This window comes from Malaya genurostris, chromosome 1 (assembly GCF_030247185.1).
Source record: "Malaya genurostris strain Urasoe2022 chromosome 1, Malgen_1.1, whole genome shotgun sequence".
Taxonomy (NCBI): Eukaryota; Metazoa; Arthropoda; class Insecta; order Diptera; family Culicidae; genus Malaya; species Malaya genurostris.
The window spans coordinates 97,526,058-97,547,356 of NC_080570.1; the positions used below are offsets into that span (position 1 = coordinate 97,526,058).

Consider the following 21,299-nt stretch of genomic DNA (forward strand, 5'->3'; position numbering starts at 1 on the left):
TGATCTAGTGAACATTGAGTTCACCCTACTTCGAGAACAGACACAGGAAGTGTTCAAATGATTCTTCCAACTCACAGTATTTTCGGCCGACAGCTTCAAGAAATTTTCCTAGCATCACCAGGTGTGCTCTAATATATTATTGCTGGTAGAGAAAACCGGTTACTAATTTTAGAATTGATGTACGAATTCAGAAGGGACTCATTATTCTTTCTCTTTGAGCATTGCTCACCAACGGAATGGATGGAGTACATCATGGGACAGTACTTTTTCTCAGTTTTAGTGAAAAACTATTCAAATTGGCGTATGGAAGGCGATACACAAATTTTTGGTTCATTTGTCTGTAGGAAAAATAACCTAATATAAAACTTCTTATTGGTCTTCAGGTATACAAAAGAACATGAAGAATATAACCGCAAAATTGAAAACGAAATAAAGACTTGCCCTAAGAACTTTTTTAACTACACAAAAACTAAACTAAAAAGCAACAATTTTCCATCTCAAATGCACCTCGACGAACATGTAGGGAAAAATACTACAGAAATCTGCAATCACTTTGCAAATTTTTTCCAAGAAGTATATACATCTTATTCAGAAACTGACCGTGACCGTGAATACTTCTCTTTCATACCTGCATTTTCCAACTCCATCTCTGTAAACTATCTATCAGAACATGACATTTCGACAGCACTGAAAAACTTAGACGCCTCAAAAGGGCCTGGACCTGACAGTATACCACCAATATTTTTAAAAAATCTTGCTGAAGAACTTACACTACCACTACAACTAATTTTTAACTTATCACTTAATAAATGTACTTTTCCTAAAGCATGGAAATCTTCCTTTCTTGTACCAATATTTAAATCTGGTGCAAAATCTAACATTCGGAACTACCGTGGAATAGCCATTATCTCATGCATTCCAAAATTATTTGAAAAAATTGTAAATGAAAAACTTTTTCATCAACTTAAAAATGTAATAACAAACAAACAACATGGCTTTTTTAAAGGCCGCTCAACTACAACAAATCTCTTAGAATTTATGACATTCACTCTGAATGCAATGGACGACGGAAACTACGTAGAAACTCTTTACACTGACTTTAGCAAAGCCTTCGACCGTATTGACATACCATTACTTCTACACAAACTACAAAAATATGGCATAAAACATACTCTTCTGGAATGGCTCAAATCATACTTAACGAATCGTGTACAGGTAGTCCGCTTCCAAAACATTCTGTCTGAACCAATTAATGTAACTTCTGGCGTACCTCAGGGTTCTCACTTAGGGCCTCTCCTTTTCATTTTACATATAAACGACATTTCCTTCATACTCAAAAATCTGAAAGTGCTTATATATGCAGACGACATGAAACTCTTCATGGAAATTAAAAATATTAACGACGCTGTAATATTCCAGAACGAAATCAATCTATTCCACATTTGGTGCTGCAAAAGTCTACTCCAACTCAATGTAAAAAAATGTAACTCAATAACTTTCAGTAGGAAAAATGAAACTATACCTATAAACATACATCTAGGAAATCAACTTGTAGAAAAATGTAAAATTGTAAGAGATTTAGGCGTAATCTTAGACTCCAAGCTCACTTTTGTGTGCTGGGCTTTATTAAACGCTTCAGTCATAACTTTCAGGACCCATACACAATTAAATTATTATACACTACATATGTCAGACCTATTTTGGAATATTGCAGCCTAGTATGGAATCCATACAATATTATTCACGAAGAACGCATCGAATCTATTCAAAAACAATTTCTTTTATATGCACTTCGTAAATTAAACTGGACAGCATTTCCTCTACCACCATATGAAGCACGCTGCATGCTCATCAATATACATACACTTAAAGAACGCCGCGACTTTGCAATGCTTTATTTTATCAGCGACATTATTCCTCAACGCATTCAATCAGCTCCATTATTATCGCAATCAAATTTTTATATACCTAGCCGTCAATTACGTTCCAGGAAATTATTTTTAGAAAAACAAGCTAGAACAAATTATGCAAAATTCAGTCCAGTCAATCGAATAATGCGCCATTACAATCAATACTGCGAACATCTTGACCTTACTATGTCTAAAAATCAAATCAAATCTCAGCTTTGTCGTAGAAATAATGCGTAGTATGTAAGTGAACATTGTAAACAATTTATATGTAGTCTACATTTGCTTGACGAAATAAATAAATAAATAAATCGATTGGGCACTCTAACAAAATATGGACTCCAACATTTTCAACAATCCTGAATTTTGATTAAAAAATAAAGCAGTACATTCTGTTCTATCTATCTATCTCACTCCCCATTTAAATAAACATTTCTATAAAAAACCAGCTTCCGATACCGTGGATGGGAAAATCGATAGTTTGTTATTTGCTCAAGCTGTTAGCCAACAATTTTAGTACACTAATCACCGCTTGTCGTCTAACGCATCGTCGACAGTAAATACCAATTCAACAAACATTTTTCTACTACATAACACAATCATTTGGAAAATCTGTACGGCAATCAGTAAGCTCAAAGTTTGAAGAACACATACGTGACTCTTTGACAGAAGAGATCGTTCACTTTTCCCGGTTTGCTTCCGTCAGCATTTTCTCATCCCATTGCACAGAAAATCGACCGAAAATCGCAGCCCCAAGATCATAAATAACCATCGAAGTGTCGCTATCCGCTTTTTCCGAACATTACCCGGCAAACTTGACAACGAGGGAGTCTTTGAAACATTTCCCTTCCCAATTCGGTTGCCCTCCTCTCACGGTGATGTGGATGCCGCTCTCGAAATCTCGGCTAATAACTAAACTAGAGCAGAAATGACACAAATTAGTATCGACGTTGATGCTGCGATACTGCCCCTCGGAAAAAGTTTTGCAAAGATACAACACCGAGAGAATTGCACTAAGTTTGTGCGGGAAAATTATCAACAATTTATTGTAACAAGTTTGTGTACTGTTTTGAAATCTGTTTGAAACTTTGATTTTATGCGACTTCTGAGAAATATTTCTGTGGATAACATTAGTGTACTGTACTTCAACTACAATTCTCTCCGTGTCGGCAGCCCAAGACATCGTTAGCCCACTAGCGAACAACCAAATATGCCAACCCAACTTCTTGGGGTGAACCCCGCGGAATTACCTCCGTAGAATGGGGAATCGAGCGCACCGGATTCCATCCATACTAATCAAGTTCGATATCATTTTGTCTCCACGGAGGAATTAGTAGAATTAAGATTGAGATATGTCGGCTGCTGGCTTTGCTTTCTGGAAGATGCCTGTCTAGTAGCAATCGCTCGGAAGAAGACAAACGAGCCCGTCAGCCAATGGCATCGCCGGAATACATCGAAACAAGGCTCACCACCCAAATCCGAATCGAATGGCAAGAATTCCTAATAGGCAGTTTCACATCAATCTGCTTCTTTCAATCGTCGTCATCAAGTCAGTTATCGCGGGATTAGGTGCACGGATTGTCATACGCATGAAGTCTTTGACAGCTTCCGTTGGATTGCCATCAACGACAGACTATATCATGGGATAAGCAAGGCTTCGGCAGAATTATGATCGTAGGACTTAGTCTCTAGGGTTGGTAATCGAACCACCGCGCCGCCGCTCGCGGCTGTGCGGGGAATCCACCGACGGAGAAGTTTCATCGTCGCCATCGACAAAGACGGTACAGCTTTGAGAGAAGCAAAAAATTTACTTAAGACTAGAGGGCAGTGAGATTATCAACGCTTTACTCATCTCCGGCTGATGAGCGCGTATTTCATCACGAGACGGCTATTATTAGAAAATGAGTGAGAGGAAGAAGGGAAATAAAGATGATTAGATTTTTTTTAATGGTTAGGTTATTTTACATGTGACCATGCGTCGCCGACCAGCATGTTGCTTGTTTCCTTCGTTTGTAGCCTTTGAACGAGGCGCTACTTGACATGATTTGACATGGTTTTTGGAGCAGCAGGCCTCGTAATAAATGGAACATAATTCTGCTACCGCCACTACACTTGTTCTGTCGAAAAGTCGTCGGCTGGTTAAGCGATGTTGTGTCGAGCAAAAGACGTCGAAGCCGTCGGTTCCATCAATTCTAATGTTAATGAGTTTGATTGCCGCAAAACGAATCTAATTGGGTTGAACGCGGTCCGGTCGAGTGTGGATTCGTTGAGCTGTTTTTGTTATCGGGGTTTTTGGATGCAGAAATATCTCATTTATTCAACAGCGACACGAGGGATTGTGGATGAACTAATAGAAATGAGAGTATGGGAACTGTTTTCCAAATATGTGTTGATTTTAATGATACATACTCAATGATTTTTTAAATTAATTTGTTCTGTCTGCACATATGTCATACATGCTTCCAAATGATAATTTGTAAAATATTTTTAGTGATGAAATAATTTTATGAAAATGTTAACATGCTCAGTTTTCGTGAGTTCAAGCAAAAATTAAGCAAACTTTGTGCACCAAAAAGTTTCTTAATAAACGTTCACTTCGAATTTCAGCCATTTTCGGACCGCAGCATTTTTAATTGACTTATGATATCGATATTTTCCACCAAACTTATTACATGTGTCAGTTATCTAATGAAATTGAATTAATTCTAATGGAATTGAAGTTTTTTAACTATTCGATTGGCGTTTGATGTAATTTGACGAGACAGATCGCGATTAGGCTGCTGTCTCAATTATTAATCAGCTTCTTTCTCTTGTGTTTATGCTGCACAAATTAGCGATATATTATACAATGCAAAGCAGTCAATTCGTTTCAGCTTACAGCTCGATGGCTCAGGATACACAATGAATCTGCTACATATCGATAAAAATTTAAATGAAACATTGCATGCAATTGTAGATTGGACCGAGGGTTTTATGAATTTCAAAAGGTTAGCAATAGATGTGCAACGAATGAAAATGCATTGATTGTCATGCAAATAACTCGAGTCTCCGGTATGCCAGAAAGTACAGATAAAGGTCTTTTACTATCTGCAAAGGCAAATTTTTGGTACGTAGGTTGCTATTTATGTATTTAACCTTGGTCACAGTAAGTGTTGCCCGGTGGATTTGACGTTTCCATAATCAAGTTTGACCTTTTTTAACCATTACGATCCTCAGAACATTTTGTCACATGAACGCTACTTGTTTTGTTTACAGTGAGTTGAAAATTTTACCTCAGTAAAAAAATTGAATTGAATCGTGAACATCGTCGTGCGATGATTTATTACGATTTTCATTGTGGATTATCAAGACAAGAGTGCTTAGTTTGACTTCTGGTAGTGTAGCATCATCCTATCCCGAATAATTTATTTAGTAATCTTGTTTCTACGTTTAGTTTTTTGAAATTCTGATCATTATAGTTCGATATAAAGCAACGGAAGAACTCATTTTTCCAATTAATGAACTTTATCATGAGTCTTGCAAATGAAAATAAAACATCATAAATGATTTTGTTATTATATTGTTATCATAAGTTCTAACTTTCAACCATTTTCATCTGTTAAATATCTCAAAATAACACAAATTGTTATACATATCAACTGTTGATATACTTGTGTTATGATTTAGTTATGAACTCGGAACTGAACAGCAGTCGACTGTATGGGTGTTCCAAGAAGAACCAAATTTAACAAAAGTTATTCGCGCTCGAAGCTTTTCATAGAATATGGTGGTTTGTTTTTTCGGTATAAACGGACATATCGCAACCGTAGCTTTAAAGGATCGTAATACCGTGAATTCTGATTGATATACCACCATTTGTTTATTTGCTTCCAGGTCGGGGATCGAACATACGACAACTAGCTTGTAAGACCAGCGCCCTATGCATTGAACCGCTAACCCGAGTTACCATATGCTATCCAAAATAAGAAGAAAAAACAAGTATGCTAATTGGTCGAACGGCGACTGAACTCTTCGAACTATAATAAACGTTTAAATAATTTTCTGAATAATAATCGTATGGCACACATATTTGGAGCAGGCAATTAAACATAAAGTTACATTACAACTCTGTAGGTTTCAATGTAATTTAATCGCAAAACTAATTGTTAATTGAAAGATACAGTTATATTCATTGAAAATTCAATGCAATCCAATTTAGTTTTGCATCGATAAAGGTTTTCAATCAAAATTTTGATTCAACCCATATCTATTCCATGCTACTATTGATTTACATGTCGTGTAAATTTCATTATTTCTTTCTGTGTAGCCGAATGCAAATTACATTCGGAGTCTGTAAAATTCTGTAAAATTCATATTTTTTTCTGTGTTATTCAATTGAATTTTGTTAACTTCTGTTCTGACTAAGATGCTCAACAAAAAAAATTATTTATCATGTGTTGTAATTTTCAAAATGCGTGTTTTTCTATTTTCACTTAACCCACGCGTAATCCGTAATTGATTCTAGCCTGGTATTGTTCGAATATAAGTTTTTGTTGACATTTCGCAGGTGAGTTTTCAGATGTAATTTTTAAATTTTTGGGAGTTGGAAGTAAATACAGGTTATTCCCATAGGTGAAATGAGAAATAGTTAAGAATCGACAATGCGACAATGGATCGTTCAAACAGACCCAGCTAGCAGCGGAGGTAAAGCGAAGAAAAGCAATCCCGAGAACGCAAGAAATGCGATGTATTTCTGTAAGCGCAATCTACTAAGAATCCTACTACTGACAGTAAAAATCATTCCAGGTCGGGGCTCGAACATACGACAACTAGCTTGTAACACCAGCGTCCGATGCATAGAACTGTCAACTCGGCTCAAAACAAATCATGTAATTATAATAACGGATAGGTGTCGGCTACTTCGAGATCGAGGTAAAATTTGTTTCATACTGTAAACGCGGTGATAAGTGCTATACATGATATTTCTTTTAGATTTTATACCATAATCACAAAAAATCAATAACAGACGAATGTTCGAACAAGAAACGATGATGCTTTTGTTGTGATTCAAAAGTCAAAGAATGAATCCAGGTCGAGGCTGTAATGCCTTTTCCCATGCCGGTTCGAATTATGCGATTAAGTTGACATGGGTTTAAGAGATATGTGGGCAAGAAAATTAATACGAAAACTAGCCGCACAGCAACATAGAAAATAATTTACCCATGTATAAATAAGCCTGAGTGTAAAGTGTCAGGAGCATACAAGCGATGAAGAGATTGTCCTGCACGCTAGCAGTCGGAAGTGAGGCCTGTTTGATTAGCGTAACATTAATGAGTTGAATTCGAATAGTATTGGTTAATTTGTCCCTGGTAAAAAGCGCATCAAATCATTTAAATTCGTGACTTTAAACACTTGATTAAGTAGGTCAAGAAAAAGTCAATTCTTTATTTCGCTGTTTAGATATGAGAACAAAGAATGTTTCAAAAATCCTTCAATGAAAATAATAATAAAAAAAGTTGAACCCGGGTTGGTGGTTTGATGCATAGGGCACTGGTCTTAAAAACCAGTTGTTGTATGTTCGAGCCCCGACCTGGAAGGATTCGTAGTGTCAGTAGGATCGTAGCACCAGCCATGCAATGGTTCTGTACACTCTGAATCGGCTGCGAAGTCTGTTGAAACAGAAGGTCAAATTCCACTACAGGAATGTAATACCAAGGTTTAAAAAAAATGTTTTCATGAAAAAAATTTCAATAACGAATATATCGTGCAGTTCCCGAGGCAAGTTGTAAAGAGTAGTCCTGCCATTCATATGATGTTGTCAGAAGTCAAAGTCCTAGAAGATCAAATGTTATATTAAATCAATCAGGAGACTTGATGCAGCTTCGTAAACCTACGAAACAGCATGAATTTTCAAAATTTTCAACGCAAAAATATATTAATGAAACAATCTATGATCTTTTGATTTTTTTTTTCAAATAATACAATTTTGTGTTCAATATTACTATAGATTCGTATTGATTGGTTAAATAGCTTCTTTTGTGAACGGTCTCTCGAAAAGTTGTTACTAGAAAACGCGTTACAAAGGCATTTCTGAGCGCTAGTAAATTCAAAGATCTGCTTATCCGAAAGTATTCGAAGTTTGATTGCAGTTATATTTTGAGATAAACTATCCTGAACACAATAATAAAGTAATTTTTAATAACCATTAACTCAAATAATAATCGATACTTATAAGAAGAAAATCGAACCGTTCACATTTCTTGAATTATTTCACAAATCGGCAATAAAAAGTTGTAGTGATGTTAGATTGCATTTGTCTAAGTTTATATTCAACCGTACACAGAAAAAAATGATGAAACTTACACGACATGTAAATTAATGATACTATGAAATAAACATCAGTTGAATAAAACAAATTCATTGAAAACCATTGTCGATGTAAAAGTAAATTGAAATTCCTTGATTTTTCAATGAATATCATAGCATATTTCAATTTATGCTTAGTTTTGCTTTTGTAGTATATTGAAAAATAAAGGCCTGAGAAGTAACATTATATTCAATTCCCTGCTACAAATATATCCATGAGAATAGATGTAAATATATTTATCTGTGTATATCACAGCAAAAAATTATGAAATTTACAGATGACGTAAATCCACATATGACGAAATTCATAAGAACGTAATCCGTGAAACGACTGAATTTAACAAGAATTATATAAATATACATGAAACATATCCCGCCTTTCAAGCAAACGTGTAAATTTACATGTTTGAGCACTTGAAAATATGTCAGAATGCATTAAATATAAGTTAGATTTACTGCAAAATTGAGTCATTTTTGACGTTAATATATGTCGGCCACACGTAAATTTGTAAATTAAGGTGTGTAGGAGAAGGTGAGTAATTTTGAACCATGTTATTCCAAATCGGTAAAATGCCACGTTTTAGGATTTATCGAATTTAAAATTCGAATCTATTTGAAAGTTATAAGAATAACAAATCCATTTTGTCATTTTGGTAAATCGTGTATAGAATATGTTGTTTTTTTTGGAGCCGCAATATCTAATAGATTATGTTTCGATAAGTAAGACGGCAATAGTATGGTATTGGGCAAAAATTTTGGAAACACAATGTAATTTTATAAAAAAAAACAAAAAAGGCTTTTGATATCTTTAAAATCACTTGGTTTTAGTTGAGACCACAAAATACGTTTGATCGGCTTGACTACTAATGGAGAAATTAGACGGAACTTAAATGAAACGATGACAGAAGTGCCGTATAGATCGATGTCAGAAAGTGACAGATAAGACTAGTGACTCGAAATACCCCATGGTACGAAATTACCCAATTTCTCTTGAGTATTTATAGAAATAATTTGACTATATTTTATCAAATTACGTAAATATAGGGATGTAAATGTTTCAAAAATAACACTATGACTTAGGACGAATTTGACGCAAGCTAAATTATTTTACATGTGATAGAACAGAAAATAACTGAAGTTAATTAACAATTAATAAATCTCGTTCAAAAATTTCAGACGGTGGTTATATTATCCTTACTGTTCTAGGGAAATTAATTCTTGAGTGAAGAAATTTTTTCGTTTTTCTTTCTTGCCTATCTTTTCCTGGAAACTAATTAATGGATGTGGTTTGACACCTGGTATTGGCACCGCACTAGCAAAATTTGCCCATAAGATATTTGCATTAATAAACTATGAGAAAAATAAGGAATCAAATTATTCGATAGTGCATGGGAGATACAAATGGCGTTGCCTGAGTGAAATGAATGGGGTTTACTTTTTCTACCAATATGTAATGTACAGCCATAAAGGCTCTTAATAGAGAGGGTGATGGTTCCAGTATTACTTTTTACAACTTTTTTTGACTTTGTAATCCAGGATCTCGTTAGTGAATTCACGATGTCAGTATGTTTTATCATAGAAAACGTATATCGATTTGGATTACATGTTACCACAATTATCAAAACTGAAGACTTGAAGACTCGAGGCTGCAGACAGAAAAATGCATATCAATGATGAATGAATATTGGTCATTGTGAGTTAGCCGGGCAGTTGTTGAAGCCTGGGTGCATGTAGATGCGGAATAGACTTGTATTTTGCCGTGAAGTTGGTGCAAATTCATTCTTTGCGTAGAGTTGGGATGTCTTGAATACCAATCATCCCAAATTATCAACTCCGCGAGACGAGTGAAATAGTCCGATGAGTCATCGCCCTCACGTGAAATAAGTGAAGCATTGACATCTCCTTTCGTTCTATATACATTTCTTGTACACAGAAAGGATCGGAAGTGCCGACAATGGTAGCTATAATGCAATTGAAATTAATTACAAGCATGAGTGTAAATGGTATTAAATTCAAAATCTCAATTCATATGCAACTGTTATTGGTTAATATTCAGAAAACATGATCAAATAAACTATGTTTAGAAAAAAGCTTACAACCATAGCGAAATAGATTTTTTTTTTCAATAGTATAATATATATTTTCAGGCACACTGCTTAAGCTCTAAGATGCCAAGGGTATTTCCTAATCTTAATTAACGACTAACTTAAAACTAGAATAGTATCATTAGATTATGTCGTCTAGAATTTTTGAAAAAAGCTTTTAGCTGGTATTCGGCAGGTGTCGGTGAATTGAATATTGCATGAATTCCAAATGGTGCTATATATGGCCGCTTCCTTTCGGTTCGTGTGGGTCCGCGGGAAACACCCCCAGGCTATAGCGAAATAGATAACATTAGACATAGTGAACGAAAACTGAATCTATATATCGTTTTCGCAATGATTTGCACACCAAATCAACAATTCAGTCATATACACGAAACTGTTTACCTCGAGCTTCCATTAATTATTCAACTTGTGTTCGAAGTAAATATCGATTAGGCATGTATCGATTTGGGCGCATTTTTTTCGCATTGAAGCTAGAATATCGACATTGTATACCATACAGGTAAAAAAAAATCAGTTCCGTGAATTAAGCTTACTGTAAAGCTTCCAAACTGACCTTTGGATGATAGAGGGAAAACAATTGCAAAGTTCGATTGAATTCCTTGTTAACCACTGTTTGTTATTCGTAGATTATTTCATATGGAAGCGCTTCATACTATGATAAGACAGCGGCAGGTGACTACATTGTCCATTTTTTTTATTTCTTCACCTGCATTTTATTTTACAGAACTACGCATTATACTGTTCACCGAAACAACCATCTAATATCAGTACCCATCAATGAAAACCCGATTTTGATGCATTCATTACATACCTTAACACGGCTTATTGTAACGTCAAACGAACAAAACACCAGCTAGTCTGGGTTGGAAAAAAGCAGATTAAAGCATCCCCAGAAAATTAAATTATCCAATTATTTCCTTCGGCTAGGTTGCTTCCGTTCGATGAAGTTGATCCGACGCACTGCGGGAATGTAGTTTAATTTTTCGATCACCATTCAATTTTTCACGATCTCTCGCACTGTTTGCACTTCAATTCAGTTTCGTTTTGCTTTGGCACCTTTTCTGTGACTTATTCGAGCGACATCACTTTTGGCACAGTTTCACTTCAACTTTCTTCTCCGTGTATTTTGATTTTCGTTACGTGTCAGAGGCAGAACTAAAATCAAGACAACTGAGTTGACAGAGTCAAATCAACAGAAAAACTTTTCAATATCACACAATTCGAGGAGCTCTTGTACTATAATTTTCCGTCTCGACACTTTTCTCGCCAGTCACACACCTCAGCTTATCACTACGTGATTTTTACCGCTCTTCATTCTTCGCGGATCTCAGTTGAAACTTTGCACAGGATCCATAACCGACAAGTCATGGCACAGCTTAAAACTTTAGCTTGGGTTTTACCTCGTTCCCTCGAGCGGCTGAATTTTCACCTTCAAATTCTCTAGGTTATGTCTAACTTTTCCTCATTTCCTTGGTTCACCTCGGCATGCCATTCACCGATTGCTATTGTCGCTCACTCACGGCAGTTGACACGCAATTTTTCCTTATGTTAGCTCTCACTTTGCGGCTTCAAGCATTTTTTTCAGCCTCTGCATCCTGTGTTCTCATCGGCAAATATTGACAATGACACATACGGGTATCGGAAAACCGGACACACCATCACTGGGGTTTGTTTCCTGCTATTACTGCTTCTCGATCCGAAGTTTTCCACTTTGATTTTTCTTGCACAGGCTCGTGTACCGAGAGTCGCACTTCTTTATCCGTTCCTTTCTGGCCACAGCTTGGAAGTCGTAAACAAAAACATTAAATCGATTCCTGTCGTTCTATCTTTCGTTTTCTCACTTGCTCACGTTTTCCTGCTATCGCTTTTTCTCTTTCTACGAGAGCAAATTGTCATTTTTACTGTTACGTTTGGGATGTCTAAAATCCTTCCCTCTGCTCGAACTGCATACGAAAACTACGGTTTATCCTTTTGCAACACAGACTCCACGAAGATACGCGCCAGCGATGACTGTTGTATGCTAACTAAATTATGCTCCAGATTTTTCACTGCGTCAACCAGCTTCGCGAGCGACTGTCGGTGCCGAGTAGACCGAAGTGTGTTCGGGTGCTGGCCGATACGAAGACGATGATGGGCTTGCGCGTGGCGGCTCACCACCACCACCAGCTTTCATACATATCCTACAGCATAGATGGCGGACACACCGAGAAGAGCGAGAAAATGAAGAAATATGTTTGGTTTTAATCTCAGATTGCTAGCCTTTTAAACTTGACTCGGCGAATGATGACTACCGGAGTGCCGATGATGACGATGATGGGAATGATGAAAACAGCATGAACTCCCCTGGTCATCTCACACGCTCAAACACACACACACATAGGGACTTGCTGGCATGGTGAACGATGGCAGTTGCTGGCGGTTCGCGTGTCGCTTCCAAAAATGTTTTATCATAGTGACAATGTAGGAGCCGTGGGACGATCATGAGGTTGTTTCATCAGCGAGTGGCGCTACAACCAAGACCAATTACGACAACCTTATAGCGATGCGTATTGATGGCCCAAGAAAGCTGACAACGCACCATTGTTTTGATGGGTTTTGAAGGAACAGTTTTTTTTTCTTCATGGTGTCCGTTTGGACGGCTAAGAACGTTCACGGTCCATCTTGCCAAAGGAACGGTTTTGATGTTTGGCAACTTTCGTCAATTTTAAAATCGAAATTCAAATAAGGTGGAGTCATGAATGGAACAGAAGCTTGTTACATTTTCAAATAATAGGGATTCTAAATAATGAAAAATATCAAAATAACTTCAAATGTTTTGCATGATAGAAAGCATCATTCGAACAATATTTTGTACTTTTTTCGTGGAAAAATATAGCGAAATAAGTCGGTGAAGAGGTATTTTGAGGACGCTTCTTGAAAATCATGATTTGCGGTGGCCATTGTATCTCAGCGCAGACTAATCAGAGGTTTACAAATTAAAGCAGCATCGATAGAGTAGAAGTTTTTCTAGACTCCAACGTTTCTGTTTGATTTTTTTTTATTTTTTGATTTTTTGGTTGTTGTTCAAAGTGAAAACTACGATTTTTCACAAAAAAAATCCGCCATTTTGTAGCTGTAAAACCTCCCTAAAGTAACAGAAAACGAAAAGGAAAACGCTGAGGTCTGATTTTTTATATGTAGAAAGTGTGCGCAAAATTTAAAAAAATATTGGTGCAGTAGTTTTGGAATGGCGATGAACACGGACTTTCAAAACCTGCTTTCGAGAAAAACGCGCTTAAAGTTTTTTGTCTATAAAATCAATGGAAGCAATTTATTACTCAAGGGAGCCAATAGAGTCTAACATTCTCAATAAATCATATTTTTTTATTATATAATTTGTTATATTAAAACATTTCAAGAATATTATGTCAAGTTTTTAAGTCAATCGATGAAGAAATCTTGGGCCTGTGTGCCGAGCTCTCACTTCTTCGCAGTATGAGATAAACAAAGATAAGAGACCTATAACTTGCTGAGTTTTGTTCCGATAGACTGGAAAATTTCACAGAATACTCTTGAAATGTTTTACTATATGAAAATATAAAGAAAATATTAAATAATTTTTCAAAAGTGTTAGACCCTACCCGCCCCTTATTTGCATTCATGATACATAACAAATTGATGCCTCTTCGATTAAATCATTTAAAAATTGTGTAGTTTTTCGGTATTAGCTTTGTGTAAGACAACAAACAAGTTTTTATGATTATGAATTTAGAAGAAATTGGCAAATAACATAATCGAATTGTTTTTCAACTTTTTTTTTTAAATATTTGTCATTGAAATCGTTTGAACCGTTCTTATCAAACACTTTAAATCAACATTTTATTTGTACCACTAATATACAATTGTGGAACTGAAGAAAGGTACAATCGTTCATATTCAGTTGAAAAGGCTTACTAAACCTGAAACCAAATATCGTTGGCAAATAAACAGCACTTACAATATCGTCCACACGGCAAAAAGCTCAGCAAATGTCGATTGGTAGTAAGATTATCACATATGCCACACCGGACACTGGAGCATCTCCCAATTACAACCGAAAGCTATTCCAATTCCAGCAGTCAGTTCCTAGCGGAAGAAATGGAAAAGCTGAATAATTAAGCCGTATGTCAGCCAATCGTCCAGATGACGCTAGCAGAGCGAAATTCCTACATACGTCCGCCAGCGGTTGCCGGTTGTCGTCATTTGGTAGCGACGGCGTTCCCCGGCGAAACCAAAAGCAGGATGCCATTCCTGGCCGAAACGGTTCTCGCATGGACAGTTTCAAGGCAATAGAAATGATTTATTGTAATTAAATAAAATAAAAAAAATAACCGGCGACAAGATGAATTGAACCTGTTTCCGAGAACGAACGGAGGTGCGATGAGACAAGAAGAGCAAAGCCAAGCGAAGATAACCTGGCCACCATATGTGTCCGGTCTGTAAATGCGCATATTTTCTCACAGATCAGACCGTACAATGGATGTGTAGCGCGATTTTCCGTGTAGATTTTTTTTTGTTAGCAGCATAGCAGCAGCGGCAGACGAGTTGGCTGTGTGGAGAATTGTAATCCAATTTTTTTCCCCGCTGATGACACAAGATGAATGAGAGCACTCGTTGGATGCCGTGACAAAACATCCAGTCTGTCCTGAATTGGTTTTGATATTTCCATTGACACAATACAACTGCTGTTCCAGATGTGCACGGACGTGTGTGTGTAGAAAAAAAAATGACAAAATAGTTTGGTTATCAAACCGTGAAATAGTCTTAATAACTCGTTTTCGTTCACGATGTGTTTTGCATGCTTTGCATGTTAATGTCGTTTTTATTTCATTGGCATTAAATAAAAGATAACTAATTTGATTATAATATTTTTGTTGTAGCAATATGTCACAAAATGCATGTGGGTCTGCTGGGGCAGTAATCGGTAATTCAACTCTAATAGACGATATTTTAAAATATTTTTTTTTTTGTATTTTATTTTTTTTTTTAATATTTTAACGTTGCTTTGCCGGAAGCCATGGAATTTGGAAACAAGCAGATGGAAACAAATAGTGGTGAAAGGAAAGTGTATACCATAGATGCAACCATAAAAATTAAAAGATTATCGATTGCGTTCCTACTTTCTGGGATAGTCATTATTGTGATTTCGTGTGAATTAAATTGATATTTTTCTTGAGGATCTCGATGACATTGTTTTTTTTTAAATCATTTTGTTCTATGCTAAAGCGGTCCAGACGAATCTCAATTTTTGGTAATATTTTAATTTACATTATTTACGTTTCGCATTCAGCTCATCAGTGCATTAACAGATTATGTTGATCTAATAATGCTACCTCGCAGTTCAACATAATCCGCTGAGCAAACATAAAGTCAATGCTATTTGGAACGCACTTGTTTTACACTAAAAGTCCAATATCTATGCTGACATGCCGGAAGTAACGAAATCAAAAATTCAAATAAGTCATGTGCACTTTAGCACAAACTGGAACCTAAAAGGGCCTTGTCCTGGAAGGATTCGTAGTGTCAGTAGAATCGTAGCACCAGCAATGGTTCTGTACACTCTGAATTGGCTGCGAAGTCTGTTGAAAAAGAAGGTCAAATTCCACTACAGGAATGAAATACTGAGGCTTTGCTTTTGAGGAACCCAAAAGGTTTCAAACCACCAGATGAATATTTTAACATTAAAAATGTTATTAATAATTTTTTTGGTGGTATCTTTTTGGCAACACTGTTTTTGACAGATCACGCGTGAATCGTGTCTTGTGTCATTGTCAAACTTGTTCAGTTTGGTCTATAATTTAATCATGAAACGTCGTTTGGTCTATAGTTCAATCATGAAAGGGCGCTGGCAAACTTTGAAGAAATTTTTCTATTGAAAAATTGTGTTCAGCGACAAAGCTCATTTCTGGTTGAATGGATACGTCAACAAGCAAAATTGCCGCACCTGGAGTGAAGCATTGCAAGAGCTACCAGCACATCCCAAACGAGTCACTGTTTGGTGTAGATTATGAGCCGGTGGCATTATTCGTGGAATACCGGCCGATAAGTTGGAGAGAGTGTGCAAAAATTGGCGGCAAGCATTAAGTTATATTGATCGTTCCATCGGTCCCAATGAAGATTTAATAATTTTTTTCAGTTTTTTTGTGTTTTTTTTTTGGAAATCAAATCCTATATTTCTTTAAAAAAAAACACCCTTTACAACATTTGATGTTAATTTGGTTAGTATCTTGACCTAAAGAAGTTGCAGTATTTTAGAGAATTGTTAATTTCACCTAAGCAGTCTCTACGGAGTCAATAGTTATAGCTTGAGCTTGTTATTTAAACCAACATTTGACGTTAGCTTTATTAGTATCTTTTTATGAATGAAGAAGTAGCCGCTAAAACACTAGGATGGGATTTAACAGCTCGAAAGCAATGTATTTCGTTATCGCTTTTTTGTCCTTGAATTAACCAAATGTCCGTGTGTGTGTGTGTGTGTGTGTGTGTGTGTGTGTGTGTGTGTGTGTGTGTGTGTGTGTGTGTGTGTGTGTGTGTGTGTGTGTGTGTGTGTGTGTGTGTGTGTGTGTGTGTGTGTGTGTGTGTGTGTGTGTGTGTGTGTGTGTGTGTGTGTGTGTGTGTATGTGTATGTGTGTGTGTATGTGTGTGTGTGTGTGTGTGTGTGTGTGTGTGTGTGTGTGTGTGTGTGTGTGTGTGTGTGTGTGTGTGTGTGTGTGTGTGTGTATGTGTGTTGTCAACTAAAAGGTCGAGATCTCAGAGATGGCTGGACTGATTTTGATCAAACTAGTCGCAAATGAAACGTCTCCTCGTCACCCATAACGCTATTGAATGGTTTTGATATCGAATGTTTACTTTTTAAGTTATACGAAGTTTTATGTTAATTTTTTGTTGTTTTCTGTCACACTCGTTCTTGAAAACAGAATATGTTTCCTGATCTAGATTCCGCACGGTAATAGCTATCCAACAAGCCATAGATTATTTAAATCCGTCCATTTTTAACGGAGATATCGACATTTTTGTGTAAGCGACTTTTCCCCCTATTCCAGCAGTAGGAGTTTTGTACATTGTATGCTTGGGAGTAACGTGAAACACGATTCTTTATACTATAACATAATTGTTTCTAAGTACCAAAAAGACTGTGTACAGCATCATTTATCGTGACAATTTGGCTCGAACAGATTTTAGCACGGTTCGTTTTTGACATATATAAACCAGACGATGACAGCATTTTCGAGTTGAAAGCAATTCCATAAATCTATTGATTTAAACTATTTACAGAAAGAAATGCTGGCAGAATATAACACCCATGTACCATTCGAATCAGTTCGTCGAGATCAGCAAATGCTTGTGTGGAAAATAATTTCACTCAATTTTCTCGGAGATAACTCAACCATTTTCTACAAACTCAGATTCATACGAAAAGTCATATGCTCCCAAACAAAGTTTTTGAACTACGTCTAGATCTTCTGACTTCTGGTCTGGTCCTGAGCTACAGGGTGATTTGTCAAACGATATTAAAATAGTGTAACTCATTTTTCTCATAGATGGCTGAACCGATCTAAGATTCAAATGAAATCTAAGAATCGTACAAGATTCAAATGCAAAGTTTTAAGACCCTATGAAACATCTTGCTTTATAGTCAGATCCAACTTCCGGTTTAAGGGATACAAGGTGATTAGTATAAAAATGTCTATTTCTCATAAATTAATCTTTTTGCAGATTTGGATAGTCGATAACCAAATGCACTTTCTTCAGTTTTAGTGGTATTTAGTTTTCGACTCAGAAGGTATTCAAAAATTTAACTCACGCTACGATTTCTCAAAGATGTCTACACTTTTGAATCAAGCTTCTCAAGTGGATTTAGCTGACTTCGGGTTCACCGATTTTCAAATTCCGGTTCCAGTATCGAATCATTTCTCAAAGTTCAATCGTTTTCTCAAAAAAAGGCCAAATCTAATTTCAAAAACAAAAAATCAAATTAAAGAATTTATGGTTCCATACAAAATTAATGAATTTTATCCGATTCTGGAATTACAGGGTGATGAGTTTTTAACATTCATACCGATATAGATAATGACAATACAAAAAAAGCGTCAAAGTTGGACTCAAAACTATTGCAATTTATTCGTCATATTAATTTATGGCCATACGAATCGTTTTCGGTTATGCTGGTTCCTGAATACCGGTTCTGGTAATACCGTAAATAACCGTAAACTCTAAAGTGAAACTTATTTTGACATCTCATGCAGTTTCGACATTACAGGGTAAATGAGTAATGAGTAAATATAACTTTAAATTGTCGCTTGAAAAGACAGTCATTACAATCTTAATGTCATGAGAACTAAAGCACCGAAGAATATTCATACAAAAACGTGCTTAATCCACCTAGCAGTGAGATGATACCTTTTTTTATCAATCCGCATGTGTTTTTTGCATGAATATTCTTCGGTGTTTCAGTTTTCATGACATTATTCTAATGTCCGTCAATTCAAGTGGCAATTTGAGATTTTAATCACTCATTACTCTGTAATGTCGAAACAGCAAATCGGATCGAATTTGAATCTAAAAGTGTAACAATCGATTAAACATTCCATGATATGTCGAAATAATTTCCACTTTAGAGTTTAGAGTAATTTAAGGTACTACCAGAGCCGGTATTCAGGAACCAGCATAACCCAAACCCAATCGTATGGCCATATGACGATTAAATTGCAATATTTTTGAGTCCAACTTTGAATCTTTTCGGGATTGTTATCTTCTATATCGCCTTGAATTTTAAAAATTCATCATCCTACAATTCCAGAATCGGAAGTCAGAATTGGATAAAATAGGATTTATTTTAATTTGAACTTTTGTTTCTGAAATTCGATTTGGCTTTTTTTTAGAAAACGATTGAGCTTTGAGAAACGATTCGATACTGGAACCGGAATTCAAAATTCGGTGTAGCCGAAGCCAGACAAATTTATCTGAATAGCTATGTGGTTTACATTTGATTTAAAATGTTTAAAAATCAGTGCAGACATCTTTGAGAAATCGTAGCGCAAATTAAATTTTTGAATACCTTCCGAATCGAAAACTGAGTACAACCAAAAATGAAATAAGTGTTTTTGGTTATCGACTATACAAATCTGCTAACCCGAAAAATCTGATTAATTTATTTATAATTCAGGAGTCTTGTTTGGAAGTATACGATTTTTCATATGAATCTGAGTTTGTAGAACACGGTTGAGTCATCTCCGAAAAAAATTGAGTGAAATTATTGGTCACACACGGATTTGCTGATCTCGACGAACTGATTCGAATGGTATATGGCTGTTATTTTCTTCCAGCATTTATTTCTGTAAGTCGTTTAAATCAATATAATTATGGAATTGCTTTCAACTCGAAAATTCGTCTGGTTTACATATGTCATATTCGAACAATTATGTTGCCAAAAACGAACCGTGCTAAAATCGGTCCGAGGCAAAATATCATGTTGTACACAGTCTTTTGGGTACTTAAAACCAAATGTATGTAACAGTATAAAAAATCGTGTTTTAAGTTGTTCCCAAGCATTTCTTTGCCAGACAGCGCTCAAAACTTCTACTGCTGGAATAGGGGAAAAAGTCGTTTACACAAAAATTTCGATATCTCCGTTAAAAATGGACGGATTTTAACAATCTATGGCTTGTTGGATAGGTATTATCGTGCGGAATCTAAGTCTGAAAACATATTCTGGTTTCAAGGTCAATTGTGACAGATACTGTCAAAAAACTGCAAACATCCTATCTCAAAACCATTCAATAGCGTTGTGGGTGACGGGGAGACCTTTCATTTGCGACTAGTTTGATCAAAATCGGTCCAGCCATTTCTGAGATCTCGACCTCTTAGTTGACAACACACATACAGACACACACACATACACACACACAGACATTTGCTCAGTTCGTCGAGCTGAATCGATTGGTATATGTCATTGGGCCCTCCGGGCCTCGGAAAAATTTTCGAAAGTTTGAGCGAATTCTATACCTATTTTTATATATGTAAAAAAAGGTAAAAACACATGCGGATGATAAAAAAAATATCCTCTCACTGCTAGGTGGATTAAGCACGTTTTTTTAATAATACACTAATCAAATTAATGTCAAATGTTGTTGCAAAAAAGCTTAAAGATGAACTACTTCATTTTTTCGGTTTCTTGAAAAAAATAATGAATCTTGTTTCTTAGAGTTTTCCGTGGACAGGTTGGGGTCCAACGGGATATTGATAGTATCTATTATCTTTCTCCGGACAGGACCATCCTAGAGACCGTGTAAAATCCGGCGTCAAAAGCATGTAGCCAAGAGTAGATCCACTGGGTTCCGGCTTCCATGTCGTCAAAGGCCATAATTGCAGGAGTTTCTATTTTCCTACTTACAGTTACCAGAACACTTTTTCACTTTACTATCACTTCGTTCAACAAAGTGTTTTTATTTCTTCTGTAGTTCTATTTCTTCCAGTTTTTAAGAATAATCTAATCTGGAGTGTTGTGGTGAGCTCAATTATTACGCGTTTCGATTCGCTTATTCTTATGTGGTAATTCGTTATCGAAGCTTTCATTAAAAGTGTTTCGCTTTGTTTATATCACACGTTTTTTTACCAACTTTAATTTAGACTTTTGTTTTCTAATGCTAAGCTGCCTAGATGGTGGTGTCCCTTATTCGAATATGGCAAAATTGTTCCACTAGAACGATACACGTAAGTAATAGAATTGCAATACCTAAGTCAGGATACTATACTCGTAAAGCTAAACCTACCGGCTGCTCAATTGACTTTGCAACCGATTTATGAGTCTACGTGATGACAATTGTATGGCTAGTGCTACGAATCCAATGATCCTAGCAATTCCTTCCTGTATGTTCCTTGAAAACGAAACTTCAAACACCATAAGTGACACATGTAATCT

At 36.1% G+C, this 21,299-nt stretch overlaps 1 protein-coding gene across 1 annotated transcript in view; it reads right to left on the reverse strand.

Moving 5' to 3' along the window:
- The window catches only part of LOC131425200 (irregular chiasm C-roughest protein-like), an 85,332-nt gene extending 72,937 nt beyond the window's left edge, over window positions 1–12,395 (reverse strand). Inside the window, exon 1 of the mRNA XM_058586871.1 lies at window positions 11,172–12,395. The gene's annotated coding sequence lies outside the window, so the exon portion shown is untranslated. The remainder of the gene's footprint in view (window positions 1–11,171) is intronic.
- Window positions 12,396–21,299: the final 8,904 nt, after the last annotated feature.